A 24750-nucleotide genomic window follows, 5' to 3' on the forward strand; every position below is an offset into this window, starting at 1 on the left:
ATAGTCTAGAAATTCCTAATCTATAAATTTTTGTGTGTAACTAGAAATAACACCTACACATGCATGCACTCATATGCACACAGAAAGAGAAAGACACTGGGGCACCTTATACCACCCTAAAATAAAGCCTACTATCACGCTGGCCTCGATCCCATCCATTTCCCTGTGATCTCATTCCCTGCCTTGCATTGTAAGTACAGGATAATGACATAGTTCAAGGAAATGAACTGGCTGAAAGCTAGCCTGACGAAAAAGATGTCACTGGTTTCTAACTGAATCAGCTCCCTAAGCTTGCTCACTACATGATATTATATGAAATATCAGCCTTTATGATAAATCTGCTAGTGCCAGCCCAAAGGTGAAGGTAGGATGTGTGCAGTGGGGAGTGAAACGGAGAGAAGGATTTCAGTAGCTCTGGTTTAGATTAGCTAAATGCTGTGGAAATGCACTGTTGAAGGGTCTGTAGTTAAGGTTGCGAAGTGATTTATGGACACCCAAACACACACCCATGCACACGCACGCACATACCTATTTGTGTATGTGATACATGTGTGTTTGTGTGTGGGAACTGTGGCAGAAATCTTAGAAAGAAAAAACATTGCATCTCGTGGAATTAGTTAATAGAAGCTTTAGGAAATGACTGCATCACAATGGCAATCAAAAAAATAATTATGAACAGGCTCTAGAACTGAGGACGTAGGCAGGGGAAATGTTCACAGCCTCAGAAAGTTCACAGCCTCTGTGTGTGGAAATGAGGTGTGAGCCCTGCCATCAATTTGAACTGTAGCACACTTGATCGAATACAGCAAAGGCAGTTAAGGCAGCACAGACAGAACCAGATGATTCACAGCCACATGGTTTTCATCCTATTAAATGGAAATGAAGCATCCCTGGCTGAGACACCAACTCAGGGGAGGATTGTGGCTGTGACCATAAAATAGTAATGGGTGAGTGATTTTCCAATTATTCAAACAATGGTGAATGAGAAGGGCTGCTCGCCTGCTCGGAGACGTCATGCACGCTGTGGCCACTATCACACTACCAGAGGAGTAATTTAAAAAACTTTCATAAGCTGTTCTCACAGTAGTGGATGTTTAATCTTGAACTTTAGAGCTATGAGAGATGTGGACTCATTTGGATCCAATAACAACTTCTCCCTTCCCCAGAGAAAAAGTTTGCTCGTACTGGAGATCCAGGCTGCTGATTTCCTGATCGAGGTCTAATCTTCTAGAACGGTGAAAAATTTATCAAAAACAAGGAGGAGAATTCTTCTGTCTGCTTCAATCATCTTTGGAGCAGGATCTTAATAAAACCATTTGTTCCCGTTGGTTGGGCACAATAGAAAGAACAATTTTAGAGGAAATTTTAGACTATCGCTCTTCCTTACCCTTTGTTTTTGTCCTTCGCCTTTCCCTTCCTCCGTTTCTTAAGGAGAATAATGAAAAGTCTTTCAGTGTCGTAGAAAGAGTTGACTGGTGAGGTATGACTCACTAGTCCCTCAGAGAGGGGCTAATGCTACCTCCTCTGGCACTTGACGCTTCAGTGAAAGGGTCTGTATCAAGGGCTGTGAAGATCCTGTGGGCTTGCAAATACATCTCAGAACTAAGACTTGTCATACCTGGACAGAGGCAACCAAACAGTAGAGACTGCAGCTACTGTTGATGGTCCTACCTCACATTACAAGCCCTATCTGCCTCCCCTTAAGTGCCAAGATGTTTCCAGGTTACCATGTTTGGAGAGGAAGATGAGCCACTTTTCTTGACACATATTCTTGGGGGAAGAATCCTCTCCTACTGTCTGGGTACTCAATTCATTGTCAGCAAAGAGCCAGTAAATGCCTCCTTACTCAGGCACACTTCCTGGAGTTTGTGTTGATGTTGCTTGCTGATATGAATGACACACTTCACAGGATGTGGAATCTACTGAGGCAGAAAAGGGTGGAAGTATGATATTTGAGCCCTTTAAGGTAATTGATGGCTTGACAAAGTGGAGAAAGAAGGAAAGGTAAGTACCTCACAGGATAAGCTGAAGAGCAGACCAAGGACAGATGAACAGGAATGGCAGAGTAGAAAAAAAACGTGAATGAACAAAGCAATAGTATGATCTCACCTGGGAGTTAAGAGAAACTGTGGATATGGAGTATGCACCATCTCTTACCTACCAGTGTGGATAAATATGCGATGGCATATGGGTAATAAGTGTATCCTGAAGCTATTGCTGAGGTGATAAATTCTTAGCATGAGTGTAGGTACGAATACACAAAGGTAAAAATGCAGGTCTCAAAATCCTACTTCTTAGGCTGTAGCACCTTACCAGATGCAGGGCAGTGCTGAGCCAGTTTGCTATCAAATTTGATGCCTCTTTGCTAGCAAATTGCTGCCAAAGCACTCTTCAATCAGGAGAAACAAGCTGGCATCTGGTACTGAAATAGGAGAACTAAGCAAATCAAATCAAATGAGATCAAAACAAAACACCTCCCACAAAGCTTGACCATCTTCAACTTAAGATTCAAATAAGCAGGAGAAATATTGTGACTTCTTTTTCACAGCTCACTCCACCCTTCTGTCTAGGTGTGGCAAACATAATTGCTGAAGACTTGTTGCTGCATTTTCCTTCTATGTATATCCTCCCATCTCTGTCAATTGGGTGACACATCTGATTTTTTTGCAAATGGCAGCATTTCAATTTATCTAGCTTTTGAGCTTGACTCAAAGCCAACAAGAGTCATTCGACAGGTGAACAGATTTTCAGTCAGGTCCTGTAGTCCACCTTCCCAGTCCATACAGGACTGCACTGCTAGGCCAGCACAGATGACGTTATCTATGAAGGTACTTTTACTCTAAAGTAATAACGTTATTGCAATCTTCTGCATAACACGTATCATCTGCAAGGAATAAGAGAAGCATCACCCCATCTATCTAAGACCTGTATCTGAGGAGAGGAGCCATGCTTCTAGAGGTGCTGACCCTTTTCCATGACTGTGGAGGGAACCTAGACAACAAGGTTGGACTGGGCACTGAAATTTTAGATGCTTCTGACTAAATGAGTGGATTCTTTACTGTAGCTTCTCCAGGCTTTCTGTTGCTTTCACTAGTCAAACAGAAGATGTCCTGTGATTCAGCTTCCCTTTCCTCTGATTCTCTCTGCAGGGTAGCCTGTGACTCAAGCTGCTTCACAGAAATAATGTGATCGATATAATGTGATTTATTCTGCATTCATTGAGGTCTCTGTAAATGCTGCTCACTTTGCTCTTTTCCTCAGACCTGCATTAGGTAAGGCAGTAAGATCTTAGCAGAGAGGAAATGAAGTTCAAGTACGCTTAGTAAAATGTGTTTGTCCAGTGATGTCATACGGGAGAGACGTAAAGTTAAACTCTCCCCTGCAGTGGAGATAAAAACTTGTCAAGCTGCAGCATGGACATACATCCCTATTATCAAGGGGATCATTTCCAAATAATGTGTTGCTGTAGGTCACGCTTAAGTTACACTGGCTGTTGAAATGACTAGGGTACATAATGTGAACTGAGAGATTCGTGGATATTCTTGCTGACAGCAAGAATATTACCTTATTTATTTTTTTCCACATTAATGATAAACAATAAGTTAGGACTATGCCATATGAAAAAGTGAATTGTGGGTTACGGATTCCACTTTTGACTCTTTTACACTTACCTGATGTAGTGTCTAAAGTAAAAAGCTTTGTTATTTCCAATTTCCCCTGACATGGTCAGAACATAGACAAAGCACGCAAACTCATCACAGAAAAACTAATTTGGGGACCCTCTGAAGTCAACTGTGGTTTTATCCACTGCCTTAGGTGGTTGCGAGAAAACCCTTGAGTACTTAATTTCAGAAGTACTCAGATCCTTTACAGGCTCCTAAATGAAGAAGGAAATATTGTTGGAGCCTGGTGGATATGGAATAACTTGAGGAACTGGATGAAAGATCCTTAATATTTTTTAATTGTATACTCAAACTGGGCTGAAATCTGCACAAATAATGGCTGAGGTCTTCTATTCAGCTAATACTTCTTAATATATTTACTGTGATCATCTGTTAACGGTCTGCCAACCTATTTTCAGCTGATGTGAATTATATTGAAGTAAACTTTTTTAAAAATTGATGACAAATGTGCATGCAACATTGCAAAGAAAGTTGTATTATAATCCAAAAATTCTCACTGTGGACACCTTGTAGTTATATTGAAAAGTATAACGAAAGTTAATATCATGTCAACAGATACCTTCAGAAATCTAGCTGAGCTCTGAAAATAAAGCCCCATAACAGATCATAAACTATTACTGAAACCAGTGGAATAATTCTGCTGGAGAACAAGTTGACGTATCATTTAGAGGTCATTTCAAACAATAATGATGGCATGACTCTCTCCGCTGATATAATCTGTTTGTGCCTTGGCTGAATTGCAAGAATTCTGGATATTAGCCACGTAAGCCTTCTGCTAGTGGTTAGCTGGCATAATTGTGTGATATGTTGCCTTCAACTCTTGGACATGGCAGAAAGATCTATGTGAAGGCATGTCAGATAAGGGGGGCACAGTCAGAGCTCATTACGTAAATGAATGGTTCTTTGAGGACCTTTGCCAGACAGGATAAGTCAGTTATTTCCAAGGAAGAAAGAATATTTCAAAAGCCAAAAATATAAGTACCTAGAGAACAAAAAAAATCGCACGCAAAAGTTTTTATATGAAAGTGTTTACTTCCTATCTGGGCCCATGATTGTAATCTGGACTCTTAATTTACTGGGTTAGCCAAGCCAAGCAGAGCTGCAGGAGGTCTGCATGCTTGCAGAGCCCCAGAGTCCCCTGACCTTTCCTCAAATAAAATATCAAAATATATTTGTTCGTTGCATTGAAACAACAAATTCTTGCAGGCATCACTTTAGCAGAGAAGAGGCTGCACGCTTTGAATGCGTGAAGACAGTTTCCCAGCAGGTATGGCCAGTGAGTTGTGGCTTGTGTCTGCTAATATGAGCTCTGCCAATGATATTTTAACTACAGCTGATAGCAAATGTACAGACACTGGGTCATATAAGTCCCTAGGTGAATAAAGACATCTGAAAAGTAGAAGTGCCTTTTATCTATTTGCAATTCATGCTAAAGAAAACTTCAACAAGATTAAAACTGAAAGCCACAACTGGTACATTTTTTTTGTGCTAAAGCAAAAAATACCACAATCGGGTAAGTAAATGCTCGTACTGTACCTGTCTTGAAAATCATGACAGCAGAGGGAGGATTCAGTCTAAAATTTTTAAAAACAGTCCTCAGAAGTATATTCTTTGTAACAGGGACTATATTCAAGAGCATTAACAAGACCTCAGCAGATTTCAGCGTCATTGTGACTTCCTTTTTCTGTGGCTTAGCTGTTGTCACGTCATCAAAAGCAGGTGGAATGGGGTGAGCTACTCTGAAATGGATCACCTAAACGATCTGAAGGGTTAAAAAACCAAGATGTGTTGACAAATGTGTGTTTTCTTGACAGATATAACCATAACTGTCAATGGAAAGCTTTACTCCATTGTTTCAGTAACGTTAGAGGACATACTGGGACCGCAACTCAACAGTCCATGAAATGCATTCAGGAACACAGTTGCAGTGGACAAATAGTGTGCTGGAAATTATACTGGTGTTTGGAAAGAAACAACTGGGTATTTTGTTTGAATTTCATTGGAAAAAAATACACGTTTTCATCAACTTCTTTATTTTGCACTAGCAAGATATTTCAAAAATAAAGAGAAATCATTTAAATTGAATGTTTAGGTATGGATTTAGGCAACCTTAGTCCATCTGTCTAGATACTGCATGAATTTGGGTTATAATGAGCATATGGAGATCCCAGAAACAGGGCTTGAATCTAAGGGTGTTCAACACCTCTGAAAACGAGATCATTTTAATTGAGTGCTTAAATATAGGAACGGGTGCCTAGCTTTGTGCATTACTGTTAAAAAGTTTGGCCTCAGGTCATAATTGCTTATGCAAAACACAACCCGAGATTAAAAACATCAAAACGGTGCGTTCTAATGACAAAGTTGCGTAACTAACTGACTTGATCTAAACTCACGGGAGCTCAACATTTCTAAAACGCGCTTTCTTGGGTGCCTAACTATGAAAGCATGTGCCATTAAAAGTTTATATATTTTAAAATCTTAGGCTTAATGAATGTAGGAGTAAATATATAACTGGATCCGCAAGTGAGGGGAGAGGAAGCAACAGTTCTCTAGCATTAAGCAAAGGTTTTCTCTCTACTTTTGGAATGATAAAACTGGGGGTTGAAGTGAAATGAAAAGAAAAATTAACCAGGATTTATTAGCTAAAACTAAAGCACTGCAAACACAAATACAGCTGGTTGATCACCATCTGAGGTTATGAATGAAGTGTAGGGGTTGAGCTTGCTTTGAAAGGTAAAACACATACTAAGAATTATATTAAACCTTATCCTTTGACAATGGTATCTGACATTCACAATCTGTGCTGCATTTCTCTGCCCTTTGTAGATGTTGGCTTCCATGTCACATAATGTCAAATCTCTTTGACTGTGTGTCATCGTAAGGATTTTCTGCTGACTGCAGCCAAAGAGGGGCTGAGTCTTACAGAAGAAAAGAGAATAAAAAGAAAACTAGATGAAGAGCAGAAAAGGTACCGAGCATGAAGAACAAATAAAGAGAAAGAGAAGGAGTGATATGAGGAGTGACCTGTTCTACATCACAGAGTTACAACAGCGCAGGGTAGGATCTCGATCGAAGCTGTTGTCAAACCGTTGGAGAGAGACCCAGATTCAGTCTCTCTTACTTCAGAAAATGGATCTGAGGCCCCAAAGACTCAGATGGAGACTCCCTCTATTACTGGTGTAGACCAACCTACAATCTTAATAACGTTCTACCTGAGGTTGCCTACAGAAAAGGTATTAATATCTTCCTTTGCCAGAACAGAGGTATAGTCATGTATCAGAGCACAGCACTGAGAAGAGATACTATTCATTTTTGAGGCATGGATCATGATTATTTGAATAGTGGTAGTTCTCAATTCTGAGAAAATCCGATAGGTTTCAGAGGCTTTCAAAGCAGGCTTGAGGTCTCTTTTCTTATTACCAGCTTTGGTGCTGAGGGCTGAAGTGTCCCAAGTAGTTGCCAGAAGGTGACAACTGTCTGTTCAGTAAGAGGAGGAAGATACCCTCAATCTGCAGGGACAGGCAGATTCATTTCAACTAACAAATATAAGACAAGAACAATCTAACACAGAGCTCAATATTGAGTCAGCTGGGAGAAGGAGGCACTGTGAGGTGGTGAGGAGGCTGTTCTGTGTGCTGGAGGCACCTATCTCACACCGTGGCAGGAAAGGATCCCAGAATGAATAGCCTTCCGGATGATGCGTTTCACTTTGGTGCATAAAGTTAGATAGGAGGAATCCTGTGTGCACTCTGGGATTGCACATGGTCTGCTAATCACTACTACAGTGAAATTTCTACTGCAGACTTTACAAAGTCTTTGCAATTAATGTTTTTCCTCGCTTGGAGGCTGTTTTGCTGAGATGCAGAAAAATCCATCAAAGAAGTGTTTGAGACAATGTGTTCTGTAAAATCCAATAGTCTAAATAAGGTCTGCAGACAAAGGTCTTTTCTACCTTTTAGCTGATTTTCCAGGAGTTGAGAGACAGGGAGAGGAGAAGACAGATGCCCGGTGAGTAGCTGAGACTGAGCTCCATGTTGCCATGACTACACTGCTGCCCAAGGTAGCTGAGTATATCCTCAAAAGGTAGATTTACACCTCTGATCATAGTATAGACAGACTTCAAAGTCTCATAAAAAAAAGCTATGCCATGGAACTGGAAACGAACCAGAGCTTCAGTTAGGTAGAACTGATCTTCTGCTATATGACCCCCAACTTGAGATCCAAGGTAGTGACTATCCCAGCTGAGTCTCACCTAACTTTTTTTTTTTTTTTTTTTTTTTTGCAAAGGATCTGGAAACCAATAAGTTGACCCTGTGACTCAAGATAACCTGTCATCCTTAAGGAAAGACCTGCTAATTATGTGGATAAAGTTAGTGTTAAAGCTGCAAGAAAGCGCAAATCTCTGAGGGATCAGGAGCACTGAGAGACAAAATCTGGACAAGTACAATGCTATGCCTCTAATGGGAGAACCCTGTTGTGCCCTGCATCCTCATGAAATCCTCCTATCAGCAGCCAGAGCTTTTGTCTTTTGCTGTTTGCAGGTGTGACACTGCTGAACAGATGTCCCATAGCCAATGTGCTGATGCCAGAAAAATTGAAACAGAATGCATTAAAGGAGGGAACATAAAATTTAGAAAGGTCTAAATCATCTCATTGCTGGCTAACACTGTGTACGGCAAGACACACAGAGTGGAACTAGGACCCACGCTGCAACCAAGTGAGATAACATTCGTTGGCAGAAAAATATTTAAGAAGAACTGGAGAAAAGGCTAGGCTCATTTTCCTTCTTTTTGTCATATATGTAGTAGTTCTATAAATTCACAATTTTATGTATAGATATTTCAGCTTTATGTGCATTCTCTTTGAAGGGTGAGCATTAGGGAAGTAGAAATCAATCAGAGAAGTTAATTTTAGACTTAAAAATTCAAGTTCTTGTTATATAAATTCCCAAGTGGATATCTCTTTCTTACAGTCAGGAAATTATGACAAATGAATTCAAGAAGGTAAGCTTAACGTCAGGACAAAATATAGGTGGTTATAAATCTTTGGAAATTATGCTGAGGTTTTCACACAGCTTGGGTCAGACTTTTTTTAGAGCGCTGTGCTTAGGAGAATAAAATCATACGGCGTGTCTTGAAAAGGAACAGCAAAGTGTGATTAGGCTTATCTGAGAATAAAAGGGATATGTATAAAAGATGTCAGTAGTCAAACAAATATATTGTGTAGCAGTATATTATTTGATGATTGAGTGGTTAATTCTACAGGAGAAATATGATTTTGAGGCCAACAAGGGAATTAGACAGATCTGCCCTACTGGAACAGATCACAGGTCTGTCAGAGATGGTTTTCTCTGACTGGAAAATGGATTGTTTAAAGGGAAAGTGAACACACTCAAACTCTTATCAGAGCGATGTTTACATTTCAGCTTTAGTTTTAACAAAAACAATTCATGTTTGGATGTCATAAACATTGCTATTCAATAGAATAAATATTTAAAGCAGAATATATAATATAGCCTTTTAGGAATGATCTTTCAGTCCTGGTCTCTATAAAAATCGAAACCAAACAGCATGCAGATAAATACAACCCAAACAGCTGACAAAATAAATCCATCTATGGGAGTTTATAATTTAGTCCTCATCAGAGAGTGCTGGGAAAGCCAAGATTTTTGAAAGCCGCTAATTCTAGTCAGAGCTTAGTGCTTCCTGAAATTCTGCCTTCTTCAAGGTATCTCTAGCTAAGCAACTAATATCTGAAGCACCTGCAATAATTAATTGCTTTTCAAAAACCTGGCCTAGGAACCAGATTCCAGTATTTGCTCTGAGTCAGGATAGCAAGATCTGGTCCTTAACAGGATTTCTGTCTCATCTAACACTCTTCTGAGATGCATGGAAGTGATGTACGGTACACTTTTCAGAGTGGTACTGAAACTTATACTGTGTTTAGAAAACTTCCAGCACTATTTTGGATGCTATCACACAACAAACAAAACCAACAGTAACAAACCTTGTTTGCTATTAGATACATTTTTTAAAATGTGGAAGAAAAATTGTCAGCAAATTGAACCATCTGAGACTTTTTACTTTCCTCCTGATTTATGGCTATAATGCCCCTGCAACTTCTAAGCTTGTATCAAATCCCTGCAGAATCTTTATCCCTCTTAAACCAAATCATTGTCTTCTTCAGTAATACCAGTTTTCCTGTGCCTCTAGGCTTGTGGGCTTTGATAGAAAGTTCTTTTGGATGCTAATTTATTTGGTTATATTACAGTGAGATAAATCTCTTTGCCGTCAGTTGCTGGTAGGGCAAAGGAATATGAAACCACATCACCAGTATAATCCAGAAACGTTATGAAAACTAAAAAGAGGACTGTTTGGAAGAAGGAGGAAATTGTAACAGAATGGTCCTTCTGAATATACGTGAACCTCCAAGTAACAAGATCATTCACTCTGGCTGGCTGTTTTAATGGCTACAAAGGACAGTGAAGATTAATGGTAGGCCAGGGGGATTCAGGGGGTAGGATTTATCCTTGAGAAGCTGAAGCGGTCTGAAAATTTGGCATCTTGCAGTCTCTCTATAGTTGATGTAGAGAAATAGGCACTTCTGGAGGGTGCTGCGTCTCATCTTAAGGCAGAGGTCTGCGATAGGTAGATAATTTTCCTTCAGAAAATAGATCCAGCTAATACTGTTCTCGTTTCTAGCTTCTTTTTTCCCTCAGCTTCGTTTTGCACATAACTTAAACTGTTCTTTCCACAAAGAAATTAGTAGTGGGCCAAAAACCCGCTTGTAGCTCAGCTGTCACAACACCTAAATTCGAAACAGAACGCTAGCCCCCATCTATCTCCAAACCTTTGTATTCCCTCCTGCTCCTCAGGTGCCTCTACAACTTTCAAGGCAGAAACAGCAGCAACATCCTCCTTTCTTTTTCTTTCACAATCTATTGGAGAAATAGCTTGATTAGCTAGTTCATGGGTTTTACAACTTCAGTTGGCTTCCTCATGTTTATGTATAAGGAGGTAAACTCATCTGGTTTTTGTACAAGCATTGGATGATGACTGCAAGACTAGAGTCTTAATTCACATGTCCCTAATCCATTTCCTCTGTACAGCACTTTGCATAACTAACAAATTGCAGATTGATATGGCCAGCCTAACTCACATTGATTAGTAAGCCTCATTTTTAAACTTAGGTACCTGTCCACAGAAGTAGGAAGGTTCCTTGTAGGATTTTCCAAAGCTCTTCATTAGCTAGCTGCATTGATTTTAGTAAGGGTTGCATGACAAGGTCCCATTCTTGACTAATCTGCGTTAACTTAAATATTTTCAAAAATCTGGCCTCGAGCAACCTAAATTCCACTGACACAGGGACTTAAACTCCCACATTCCCACAATCTTGTCTACAAAGGACAGTTCGACCCTTCAAGTTACTACTGCGAATTCAAGCTGAAACAATGACACTGAATATTCTTGTTCCTGCCTGAGTGGAAAGGGGTTTGTCTAATCTAAAAAATCATTCCCTTACTGAGATACATCTGTCCTATTAGAATCAATAAAATAATATCCGTATCAACAAGGCTTAGGAGCCAAATCCTTAGAAGTAATCAGGTGCCTGACTCCTAATACTCCGTTTAAGGATTAGGGCCTTTGTTCCTTTTGGAAAGAAAGCTTATCTTTGAAACCATGAATATATTTTTTAAAAATGTGCAACTGTTATTTATGCCTCTCATTCTGAGTAAACGAAGGCAGTCCAGACTCTAAATCTTCAGCCTGGTGAGTTTTGTGTAATGCTCTTTATTGCACGCCTTTGGACATAATTGCAGCAGCTTCATTGTTCATCCACAGACATTTTGGAAACAAGTCGTTGTTCCTGGAACTCTGCAGGCTGTGGGAAGTCATATTTTCAAAGCTGTATTGGTCTCAGGAAACCAGTACTTCAAAATCCTTATTAACTGTAGGTAGCTGCTGCTCCAGTAGCCCTACTGAGTTCTCCTTCTCTTTTGCTAAGCAACAAGACAATTAACTTGACCTATGTCTTCATAAATTTAAGTCAGATCTTCAGCAGTTAATTACAGCAAAACGATAGCAACGTTACACTTAAAACTGTGCAGTTTTCATTTCAGTAGGGGTAATAATGGCCCCTGAAAACCTGTATGTACTGAATTATAGGATTAATTTGAAATGGTTATTGTAATCTGTACATCATTGATTAAAATTTCTAGGACAATTTGAAGGCAAAAGAGAAACCTCAGCTGTACTGAAGCAGAAAAGTATTTGAATGAAAAATGACTAAGACTGTCTGGGTGACAGTTGGAAAGTAAGGGGGCAAGATTTTGGGCCATATTGTGTACTAATTTGCCTTCCCTGAAGTCAGTGGAGTTTGTCACACAGCAGCTTCAGTTATAAACAGTACTCTTTCAAACAAAATGTGAAATGACACCCAGGGCATAATATTTAAAATTCTTCAGCCCTTAAACGTTAAAATACATGTGATTTCATAGTTCCTCCCCTTTATGAATAAGTCATAAGTCAAGTTTTTATCTTTGGGATTTTCCTGGTGATGCACATCCTACAATGTGGCATGTGTTGCAATTCTGATTTTGTAGCATGTCCACTTGAAAAGTCGTCATCTGTGAACTGAAGGGAGGTCACAGTTCATTTTTGTAAAAGTAGTTCTCAGCTGAGGTACCAGGTATATACTCTCTCTCATTACAAAGGAAAGCAGTAATTCCAAGGACTGATCGCATTTTATTTAAGTCATAAATCATATGGTTGGTTTACTTTAAACAAATATTAATGCAATATGCACTGATTGTTTTGCCTTGGAAAGTACCTGTAAATTAATCTATGCAGCAGTGTACTGCTGCAGTTACAGACCATCACATGCATGAAGAATTTTCTGCCTGTTTTTTGAAATAATCTTGGAGCTGTTGTTACTTGAACTGCTACAAACACAGCTCAGCTTTGCATGTCTGAGTTTTAAGAGCTCTGGGTTCCTCAGAGATCCAAATTATGGGGCGCTGTACGTTTAGTTTTTAAACAAGCATGCAGTTACCCCTGTGTGACAATATCTGTACAAGCTCTCTCTGGGGTAAGTCAGGAAAAAGCACTTTCTCATCGCTGCAGCACATCTATATAGTATGGGTTTATGCTGATGCAACACAGATACAAGCAGTGCAGTTGCATCAGTGTAGAAACCCAATGCAGAAGAAAAGCTCTTATCTTTGGAAATCTTTGTTTCTTACAGAAACTATCTGTTATAAAATCACATAGGGGTTTCTATGTCCTTCGTTATACTGAGTGCTTGTTATATTTTGCTATTACATTTTTTGAAGCATCCCAGAAAAGGAGTTTCCATGAATACAACTGATGCAATTGCAAGTTTCTTACTCTTAAGCTGGCAGGTAGCTTAGCCGTGCTGCCCTATTGCAGGGTAATATCACAGTGTAGCTCCCAGCAGGTCCACGCGCAGTGCCACCAATCCAGATAAAAGACTGCCCCTTATTTTTTCCCTGCCTCACGTACCAGGCATTGAGCTGTATTTTCAGAAGACACCAACTTTATAAAACTGGAATTTCACTTTCCAGAGAGAAGCTTTTATAGAGACATTGCAGCTGTCCTTCCACCCTCACATAGGGACTGACTATCTGGATCTCTTCTGACCTCTTCCCAAGCAGTTCTACAAGGCTTGCTACAATGTAGGCTTTGGTGTACCAACAAAATAACTCTGCCACTAGGCATTTGCTTTCTGCCTGTGGTTTCTTTGATAAACACAGTTCTGTGGTCTTTCCTCCATCTAAATGAAGCGTTAATGTTTCTGATGAAGCTATTGCATGGCTTGTGCAATCAGAAGGCAGAAGGATGGGTTGGTGTTCCACAGCAAGAGGGGAGGGCAAGTGGGAAACAAATTAATCGCAAATCTTGGACTCTTAAACATTTAAGCACTGGTAGCTTAAAACTAGGACAATAACTATTCCAAGATACTTATCTAGCAAGAAAAAAAAAATCTCTACTGGTGTTTGGATCTGTTGTTCAGCAAACATTCACTTCTTCACTTGATTGTGTTTATAACTAGTATGGATAGGGCCAGCTACTGACCCTGGCTGAGAATGACGAACAAAATCCTGTTGTGTGAAAGTGCAAGCTAATATAATAGAGATGTATGTTTCTGCCTTTTTTTTCCCAGAAGAATAAAGATAAACATTCTTCCATTGAGTTAATTCATTCCGTCTTCAGTCATGTTTGCATTCACTATTAACTTCCCAAGGAAACACAGCTATGTGATCTTATATGAACTACAGCCAGCTCTCTTCCTGCTCCTCCCTCTGCCCCATTCATGACTTTTGAACTCCTTAGTCAATCTCAATCAAATTTGAAGGGGAGGAGGTAGGAGAGTCAGAGAGAATTCAGTATCCACAAGGGTGGTGAAATCTGTCATTAGGTAGAGGAGAGAGAACGGAATTAGCATCCTCTAAATAGAAAAGACAGGAAGAACTCACATTAGCCAATTTATTTGGTGGCAGCTAGCCAGCCACTGAGCACATAGGTACCGGCCCACCGACTGCATGCATAGCTCTGCAATAGGCACAACATAAATTGTTTCTCACCCAGCAAGACTCACAGAGTCACCCAAGGAGAGCCAGAGTTATCGCTGTGGAGGCACAAATCTATAGAGAACCTGGCTTTGTTAGCTCCTCGGCTCAAAGAATGACTGCTTTCATCTGCTCTTTGTTACCGATCCAGGAACTATGTCCATTTTCATCAAACAGAAGTTACTGAGCTTACTCAGGAGAACCAGATGAAATTTGGGAAACTCAGATGACCTAAGAAAGCCATCTGGCCTTAAATACTGGGAAGTGAGGAAAAACTGTGTAGACCAAAAATGAAGTATAAAGTGAACTCCAAAGTGACCTATACCAGTGGATGGTAAAAACTGACTGTTTAGCTGGTACCCAGGCCGTAAATAGGGGTCATGCAACTTCTACCGATAATTATAAAGAAGCAATATGGATTACATTTTAAGTATTCCTGATCAGTTTGTAGCATTACATTTTAGAAAAAATAGCTGTCAAGTACCTCAAATTCATTGAGTAAGTCAGTAATCATGAAATCATTTGCTCAGCCGTAATGGTTTCCATTCGCATTATGCACATGATTGACAGTGAAGGGATTTCAAACATAACGAATGAACGTTTTATAATAGGGAACACCTGCGAGAGGCAAATAAGATGAGGTAACTAATACACACTTGTGTTTTAGCTTTTGACCTCTGGAGCCTTGAGTTCCACTCTCTTTTAGATCACAACAGGGAAAAGAAGAGAGAGGAAGAAGAGGAAAATTGGAGGCTGCTGCTAGATGCATTGTATAATATGTATCCTCGGAATATTATCTGTGCAATGCCTGCACTCGCGCCCAAAGATCAGTCTCACTGGAAACTCTGAGTATGATGCCCCTGTGTGTTTCCAATGAGTGTAACAGAATTACTTCTAATTGTCACTGATGTGAGAGAGAGGACGATCAAACACTGTCTGTATACAATCGCTCGTGAGTCACCAAGAGGCGACAGAGTGTATCCAAGAGGATTGTATCTCACAGAGCTCTTTTAAAGAGTGGTTTAGTTTGCCAGTGAAGTGGGAAGCTTGCCTAATCCATAATGACCCAAATCATTTTGCAGCACGTTCTTTTAAGTGAGTTTGGCCATGTAGTTTCTCACTGACAAAATCCCCTGGTTTTCTGGGGGTACAGAGGAAGATTAGCGCATAAAAGGACATCTGTCTCTTTGCTGCTGACAGGCTAAAAGATGTTTTTTTTTTTTCCTTCTATGCGGAGCAGGTTGTGACCTTCTCAAGCAAGCATACGTTATCTCTGTGAAACACCAGCCTGCGACAAATATTTCATTTTCCTGCGAATTGCTGTATTGGGATTATCAGCTAGCTACTCAATAAGCTCACCTGCATGTGAGCTCCTGGAGCCTCTCAGACCCAAGAAAGACAGACTCATATAGTAGCTATCGATGGTTTGACTTCAGGATCAGGTGTACTTATGCCTTTCCACCAGGTATACAAGCTGACCTTCCAGCAGAAAAGCTTTTCCTTCCCAATTACTACTAAGGACTTTTGGTAAAGAAGTGAGATTTCTCCACATGTCAGAGGTAGCCTACCACATGCTATTTCATCTATTGTGGCCAATTCAGTGCAAACAGAAGCAAAGAACTGTTTGATTTTATTATTGCTTACACTAGTATAGCACTTGGAGCCCAGAGGCCTTCCATGCTAAGCGCTTCGCAAACTCAGAAGAACCATTTCCCATCTTGGGGGAGTGTAGTGTAAATAGGCAAGGCAAGCAAAGAGAATAAAGACTTCTCTCCCTGTTTCAGGGATGGAAAATAGGCATGGAAAGACTGAGCAATGTGCCTGGAATAACACAGAGATACTAGGTCAGAGGTGGGTGATAAATTCCAGTCTTCTCCCAATCTCTTAGCTGCCCCATATCTCTGCAGCTCTCTAGCTGTGGTTGTTTACATCCTTCCACCCCAGGCAAGTATTTCGTCTGTGTCAAGAGGATATAAATAGATTTGTTAGTCTTTAGCACTTAAAATAGACAGGTGCAGGATGCATAATCCACGTTTCTGGGGTTTTCTTCCCTTGTCTCGGGTGTCTCATCCAAACTAAAGTAACTTGTCCGTTATGCACATCACACATGCAGTAGGCTAGTGTGATACTAAGTTAATATTTAATAGTTCAAAATGTTATGCTCTCCTCAGGGAAAGATGCTTTGTAAATGTTCAGTGTAATCTCATATTTGGGGGATATGAGCTTTACACATGCCACTGGATTAACTGCTGCTGCTACCAGATAGGCTTATCCAGAGAGCTAAAAATTGCGTATGTGTATCATTTGGATAGTAGCTTGCGTATCATATCAGCCATATTCAATTGCTTATTTCTGGGGATCTTTTTACTTGGAAAGGGGACTTAATTTCTTGCCTTCTCCTCTCCTTGCGTAATTTTTGGGTGTCCTGGTTATCTTCATGCGCATTTCCAAATCCATACAGTATGGATAACAAAATATGACTATGTATTAGTTTGAAATTGAATTCCTTAACGTAATTAAGATACCTAACTGCAAGCCAGTGTAGCATTGACAATCCTGATGCATCATTTGGGGCAAGAGAATGCTAGTAATGTGTTCTTGGTCTGCATACTTTAAGAATGATGACAGCTTAAGGCATAAATTGCTTAATGCACACAAAGACAAATATGTTAAATAGCAAAAGGAGGAATCGTGCAGGAGAGAAGAGAGAGGCCATATTCAGCTCCCTTCCAAGCCAGTTTGCCAGCCGCAGAAGGGAAGGAGGTTCCTTTGCTGGGTCTTTCATCTAGGGGGGCTCAGAATTCACATAGCTCATTAGAAAAAACGCTTCCTATGGCAAATTCTCGTTCCCAAGAGAACATAGCTTTAGCTTTCACCAGCCCTTCAGGCTGTGAGGATCTCTCGACCCAGCCCTTTAGGTGTGCTTTTCTGTTTCTTCTGTGCAATGCAGTGCCATGTTAAAGAACCCTTCACACTAGCTGGCACAGCTCAGAGCCGTGCTGAGTATCTCACTTGCATCAGAGCCACAAGGCTGTGGTGCTGAAACTTCACTACATTTTTCCTAGAACTTCTGTAGCTCAGGCTCAACATTGAGGTTATTCAGCTGTCTTGCTGGGCGTAGGTCGCTTGAGGCTATTTCCACACAGTTTGCCATTAATAGGAGACTGAGAGAATGGCCATGCTGGGTCAGGTCACAAATTCTCCTAGCCCAGCATCCTGTCTCAGACAGTGATCAACTCTGGGTGCCTAGGAAGAATATAAGAACAGGCATGCATGTTGTCCTACTTTTTGAGAATGCTTTTTGAATCTCTAACAGCTTGTGGCTTAGAGCTTTGCTAAATGGAAGGTGGTATTTTCATATTTAATAGACCTCAGTGGAGGGCATTTTTTCTATAAGTCTCTCTATTTCCTTTCTGTACCTATGTAAGTTTTCATAGAGCGTCCGGTAGCAAGGAGCTCCATAGCTGCATAGTGGAGCTGCATAGTGGGCACAGTATTAACTGCCCAAAGGGTTGGTCCCAGTTGTCTGGTCTTGGTCAATGGTTGGCCAAATATTTAGGAGAGTCTTTCTGATGTCCAGAGAAGACAGAATAGCTCTGCTTTATGATGGGAAAGCCCTTTTAATTTATAGAGAATATAATGCAGCCTCTTGCAGCCAGGAAGGAGGAGATGCTGAGCTTTAAGTGACTGCCAACAAGTGTATGAAATGAGTGACTGATTTATAACCCTCAAACTGTTTGCATGCTTCATAACATACTACAAAGAATTAAAAGTCATTTCAGATGCTTTTACTGTCCATCTTATGTCTACACGGTTCTTGCATTTTCATGCACTCTCCCACCTACAAGGGCTGTGCTCCCACCAGTCTTATTCCAGATAGCCAAATTTGTTATTTTTATGGAGCTGGTGAAAACAAAGCAACGTATGTGCAAACTTCTGTCTCTGCATCCATCAGAGAGAGGTAGCGGTAGTTCTAATATGATCTTTCATTCCATGCCAGGAGATTAGAAAAGGATTATGGAAAAGGAAGATACCAAGGGAGGACACCATTTCATTTTTGTACCAAGGCAATACTTCAGCTCGGTGACTATTTGCTCTGTTTTATATGTGGGATCAACACAGAAGATTCAAAAAGAGAGACCTGGAAAGCCAGGGAGTGGAAAGCATATTGTCTGACCATTCTCATTCTTTTATGTTTTTTAGTGCAGTGCCAGCCTGCAAGACAACTACGGTACATACAGGAAGGATAGATTAAGGATTTGGGCACTAGTTTGCATTTGTGTTCCTTCTCCGCCACAGGCTTTCCATGTTATCTTGGATAAGTTATTCAGTGTCAGGTTTGAAATAGTTAAGACATGACCTCACCAAGCAAAGCAACACTGTGAGAGGGACCCTCAGGTAAGCTGTGAAGTCTCTACAGGTAGTACGCAATCAAGCAGAGACACAGCTCAGGACTGCGCAGAGAGAAAACTGCGTAGAGTTCTTGATGTTGACTTCTTCTGGATAATGTAACAAAAATTTGGATATTTCTGCATCACGCTCTGCTGCAAAGCACAAGCAATACCAGATGGATATGAAGTAGGGAATGTAGGTTCCTAAATCCTAAGCTATAGTCATGAAAACCTCTGCTGTTGAGTTTCATAAATTCTAAATATACTGCACTTTTTGAACTTAAAAAATACCTTGGGCACTCAAAAGTTCTAGTTTTGCATTTTCACCCACATACCTCTGTCTTGGCAGGGTTAAGAGGCATGACACCCAACCTGTGCCCAAGCCTGGCTGATGCAGAAGCCATCTCTCATTCCCGCAGCTGTTCTCAGATTGCACCTAATACAGACCAATGGTAACAGGCTGCTCACAAAATGCAGGAATGGCAAATGTTTGTTTTTAAGCATGACTTAAAAATAAGCATGCACATCTGTGTGCTGGTTGGCACACTCACATGGGAACTGTAAGGAACAAGTCTGGTGCTATCCTGTCTCCAAATAGATTTGAAAGCTATATGCACCCCCATGTCCGGAAGGTGTTTTAGCCACTAGGCTTTTCTACCTCAGCTCTGGAAGCTGTGTAACCATTAAAGAAGCAATTCAAGATTCACTGGGCTGGAATAAAAGTATGTGTGATGAAATATAATACTATAACCTAGAGGGCAAGAACTTTGGTCTTGCTCCCTGTTTCAAGGACACTTTCTGTTGTTTTTTTTTGTGGGGGGTTTGATTTGTATTTTTTTTTTAGTGATTGCACTATTTTTTTGACTTTTTACTGCAAAATATAAAATTTATGGAATTAGGGAGTTCTGGGTTAGGGAGGCTAGCATGCATATACGCAAAATTCCCACTGAAGTCCCAGTTTAGATACCTAAGTCCTCTTTTACTCTGCAACTCAACTGCTGTTTCTACGTCCTTTGGCCTTAGGCCCCTGCAAAAGCCCTTGAAATTGCTGAAAGTTTAGGATGAAGTCTCTTTCCGAGGAACTCAGATCTTTGTGGAAGGAAAGCTGTTGTGCCAAAGAACAGTGAGTGACACGTTTTAAATCCACTACACTAGTAAAAGATTTGTTTCAGTGGATATGTTCTTACTCGGAAAAATCCTCTAGATGTAAGATAGTGAGTCATTTCCTAGGACAGGGGAGAATTGCAAAGCAGTGCGACTTTTAAAACATATTAGAGAGCAGAGCTCCACTAGGAAAGGCATTACACAAATGTATGTGAGATGGGATAATGGGTCTTTTTTTTTTTTTCATTTAAAATATATGATTGAGAAAAAAGATGCAAACATCATGGCCACCTCCTACCACCCAGTTATTCAGAAAGGAGCAAGTCCAGGCTCTGCTACAGCTGACTCATCAAAATGAGGCTCTCTGGCAAAGTGAATACTCCAGGAGGTCAAACGCATTACCACTCAATGCAATATCACTTGCAACAGCCTGAATGAAGGATTAACGAAGATGACTTGACATTTACCTAGATTTGTGTGCTGCTAATAGGGTTGATAAAAGTGTTCAATGAATAATTTATATTGAGTAATTCACAGATAGAAAGATTCATCTTCTTCTCAGAAGTGGAAGGGAAGGGGGAGGGTTGGAAGTCAGACAGAAAAGATTGGCCTCTAGTTCCATAATACCTTTATCAGTGGAAATCGAGGTTAAGACTTCATGGTTTACTGTCATGTTTACTTGCTTCCATTAAGGAATTAATTTTAATTACAAATAAGGTTACGGGACCACTACCCCTTCTTTTGAGGGGTTGGAGTAATCGGCATAGTGGATTGCATCTGAGCTCCTTGTTGTTGGTACATGGCCACGGCGTCACAGAATCACTGAAGTTAGAGAGGACCTCTGGAGATTATCTAGTCCAAGCCTCCTGCTCAAAACAGGGTCAATCTGAGCAGTTTGGCCAGGACTATGTACAATTATGTTTTGAATATCTCCAAGGGTGATGATTCTGCAGCCTCTCTGGGCAACCTGTTGCAGAGTTGAGCAACCCTCACAGTGAAGAGGTGTTTTCTTATTTTCTAGTGGAATTTCCGGTGCTTCGGTTTGTGCCTGTTGCCTCTCACCCTGTCACTGGGCAACGAGAACAGTCCAGTTCCATCTTCTTTACTCCCCTCCATCAGGCCTTTATACACGTTGATGAGATCCCCCCTGAGTCTTCTCTCCTCCAGGCTAAACAGTCCCAGCTCTCTCAGTCTCTCTTCGTACGTCCAGTGCTCCAGTCCCTTAGTCATCTTTGTGGCTCTTCACTGGACTCGCTCCAGTAGGCCCCCATCTTTCTGGTGCCAGGGAGCCCCCAACAGGACACAGCGCTCTAGATGCGGCCTCACCAGTGCTGAGTAGACGGGAAGGACCCCCTCCTTTGACCTGCTGCCAAGGTTCTGCCTAATGCAGCCCAGGATACCATTGGCCGCCTTTGCCACCAGGGCACATTGCTGGCTCACAGTCAGCTTGCTGTCCCCCAGGATCCCCAGGTGCTTTTCTGTAAAGCCGCTTTCCAGTTGGTTGGCCCCTGGCCTGTACTGGGGCATGGGGTTATTCCTCCCCAGGTGCAGGACTATGCACGTCCCTTTGTTGAACTTTGTGATGTTCCTGTTGGCCCATTGCTCCAGCCTGTTTAGGTCCCTCTGAATGGCAGCACAACCATGGGTGTATCAGCCGCTCCTCCCAGTTTTGTGCCATCTGCAAGCTTGCTAAGGGTGCATTTGGTCCCGTCATCCCAGTCATTAAGGACAAATTATTAAGTTAAACATTAGCGCTGCAGTATTGGCTCCTGGGGCACATCTCTAATGATTGGCCTCCAGCTGGGCTTCATGCTGCTGTTTGCTACTCTCTGAGCCCAGCAATTTTTCCAGTTTTCAGTCCACCTCACTGCCCATTCATCTATCCCATACTTCATCAGCTTCTCTATGAGTTTATTACGGGAGACAGTGTCGAAAGCCTTACTGAAGTCAAGATAAACAATACCCACTACTCTCCCCTCATCCACTGAGTCAGTCACCTTATTGTAGAAGGTTATCAGGCTACTTAAGCAGGATTTCCCCTTTGTAAATTTATGTTAACTACTCCCATTCACCTTCTTTTCCTTCATGTGCTTGGAAATGGTTTCCAGGATCAGTTGCTGCATCACCTTTGCAGGGATCGAGGTGAGGCTGACTGGCCTGTCGTTCCCCGGTTCCTTTCTGAAGATAGGAGTGACATTTGCTTTCTTCCAGTCCTCAGGAACCTCTCCTGATCACCATGACCTTTTAAAGATAATCGAAAGTGGCCTTACAATGACAGCTCCTTCAGCAGTCATGGGCTCATCCCATTATATACTATGGACTAGTGTTTGACCAGTTTGTTGAAGTATTCCCTAACCTGATCATTCTGCACCGATGGTAAATCTTCCTTGCTTAAGGCTCTCACACTTGTCTGGTGAAGGCAAGTCTTACCAGAAAAGACTGAGGCAAAGAAGGCATTGAGTACCTTGGTCTTTTCTGTGTCCTTTGTCATCAAGTCCCCTGCCCCATATAGAAGAGGGTCCACATTTTTCCTAGCCTTTCATTTGCTCGGAGAAGTACATAATGCTGTCCTGTAGGCACTTCTCTATTTATTTGCATATGCTTGAAGGGGGGCCCCCTTCAGCCCTGTATTGTTGATTATGAGGTCGCTCCTATTCATATGCACACTTTGCTTGCCAGTCTGGTCCACCACTTCCTCACTTGATTGTTGGTTGTCATCTCCCAGAAGGGGAAGGCTGAGGAAAGGCAGGTGACCTCCTCAAGCCAATGCGACCCTCATCTGCTGTGGTAATATCTGGACCATGGATTCTGTGCGTCATTGATTTGATAGGGAAAGTTGAATGCAAGGCTCTAGGGGAATACAGTAATATTCCCGATAGAGAAAACAGGAGCAACAATCCACTCTTCTTTGCAATTCAAGGAGAGGGTGACAGCTACCTGTCACTGTGGGTCTGGTGCTCCTCTAAGTTCTTCCTGTTAACCCTCATGGCTACCCACAGTAAGAGAAGCTGGTGCTATTTCTCCCTAATGAGTAAAGAGAACAGAAGCAAAGAGAAGAAATGACTTGTCAGGGCCACTGTTAATGAGACTGATGCCTCACTGTGGCTACAGCACTCTGCTTCAGTTTGGAAATCATTGCTGCGGGGTTTTGTCCACAACTGTGATGAGACCACAAGTCAGGCATAGCTTCCAGAAAGATGTGCCTAGGCTATTTACTAACATCCCCACAAAGACCACAGTGCCCTTTAAACTCGAAAATCTAAATTGTATTAGAACGCAGACTAGAATAATTACCTTTTTAGTTAGGATAACTCAAAGCAATCAAGTAAAGCAGAACAAGAATAAGAAGTTTTCTGAACAAGATGTTGTGTCCGTGCTTCTCCTCTTGGTTTCAGTCAACTCGATGGATTTCTTGGTTGCAACAAATTCTGTACCATTTGTCTGTTCTCTTCAGCAGTCTCCCAGTCTTGACCTGTAGCCCTCCAGGTCTTAATAAGCTCTCAGTCCCTGTTCTTTCCTCGACCTGCCACATCCTACAGTCTTGAAGCCTCACTTTCTCCTGAGAAGGTCAATTTAGTCCTGAAAGAACAACTCCCTTTCGATCCACAGTGTTTCACCTGACCTCATTGACTTTTAAAAGAAATATGGCATACATTAGAATATAAAGAAACCGGTTATCCTTTACCATAAGCGAACAGATTAAAAAGCTCTGTCCTGCTGATGTGATTCAGCAGCTGACTGAGTTCACTAGCAACTGAAATTTTCCATGCAGATGAGCTGGGTAGTTTTGGGCTCAAATGCATTGTGGTCAGGTCATTGAACCAGCTGGCTCCACATCTCAGTTCATCTCAACATTAGAGCTGAATTCTAGTCAGAGACTGAAATCCTGGCTGCATTTAAATGAATGGCAAAATTCCTCTTGCTTTTGATGAAAGCAAAATTTCATCACTTGACTTGAATTTTACTTAGTCAAGAGCTCATGCTCATCTTGCTAAACAGGAAAAGACAATCAAGCTGCTGTGAGGGACTCCAACCAAATTCCCTGAGGCTGCTGAGAAGAGTTAAATCTTTGGGGACCTGACATCTACTTCCAATGCTACAGCCTGCTTCTAGCTCAGTAGGAGGGCTTGGGCAGGTCCTGGCTTTTAGTGGAACTATGCACAAGCAGCTCTGATCAACATAAGTGATGCTTGCCCTGCTCTGCAACTAGCACAAGACCTTAAAGGAAAACAGTGATAACACTACTAAGAGCGGAGCAGGTCGAGTTCCATAAAAGGAGTCAACACAGCCTGGAGAGTGATGGTGATATTGTTAAGAAAAGGAGGAAACAGCACAGCGCAGCAAACGTCATTAAACCGCATTCTGCACAAAATGCTCTGAACTGCGTGATTCTAAAGCATAGTATTTAACTAGATCTTAACTAGGGGCTGGGCTCCTTTTCTAGAACAAATTGTCAGATGTACAGACCGCTTCATGTAGTGCTTTGTACCTTTTTCAGCTGAAGATCTGACTCTTCATATAATCACACACTGTGTGAAACTGTGTCTGTCTGCCTATGTGACGGGGACTGGCAGTCACACCTCCTCAGGGACTCTTTTGTGGAATATCCGCTATTTAGGACATTCTCATCCACTCAATGGGCAAAACAGAAAGCAGCACGAAACAAAGCCAAAGTGTCTCTGGGATCACATTTTCATGTTCTAGAAGGTACGGTGGCCGTATGCCGCTCTTATCTTGCTAGACCACTACCAACATCAAGATGAAATTACTTACTGAAGGTCCTCAGGAGACAGAGCCTTCTTTCACTCTGTTGGATGTATTATAATTCAGGCAAGGTTTCCACACTGCTCCCTTACAAGAGTGATGCTGCATCCAAGGCAAGGTTTATTGCTTTTCTGTAATTTCGTGGCTGAATTTTAGCAAGAGGTAACTTCTAGTTCAAGACTGAATTGCTTCTGAATGTGTAGGACTGAATACAAAGTGA

General features: G+C 41.4%; 1 long non-coding RNA gene across 5 annotated transcripts in view; it reads left to right on the forward strand.

The window, feature by feature from the left end:
- The window catches only part of LOC104148584 (uncharacterized), a 136122-nt gene that overhangs the window by 74798 nt on the left and 36574 nt on the right, over positions 1 to 24750 (forward strand). The window contains exon 4 of one of the 5 annotated variants that reach the window (XR_695153.2): positions 7971 to 13831. The exons of the other annotated variants lie outside the window; for them this stretch is intronic. This is a non-coding gene — a long non-coding RNA (uncharacterized lncRNA). Of the gene's footprint in view, positions 1 to 7970; positions 13832 to 24750 lie in introns of those variants that run through there. 5 annotated transcript variants of the gene reach the window in all.

This window comes from Struthio camelus, chromosome 4 (genome assembly GCF_040807025.1).
Source record: "Struthio camelus isolate bStrCam1 chromosome 4, bStrCam1.hap1, whole genome shotgun sequence".
NCBI lineage: Eukaryota > Metazoa > Chordata > Aves > Struthioniformes > Struthionidae > Struthio > Struthio camelus.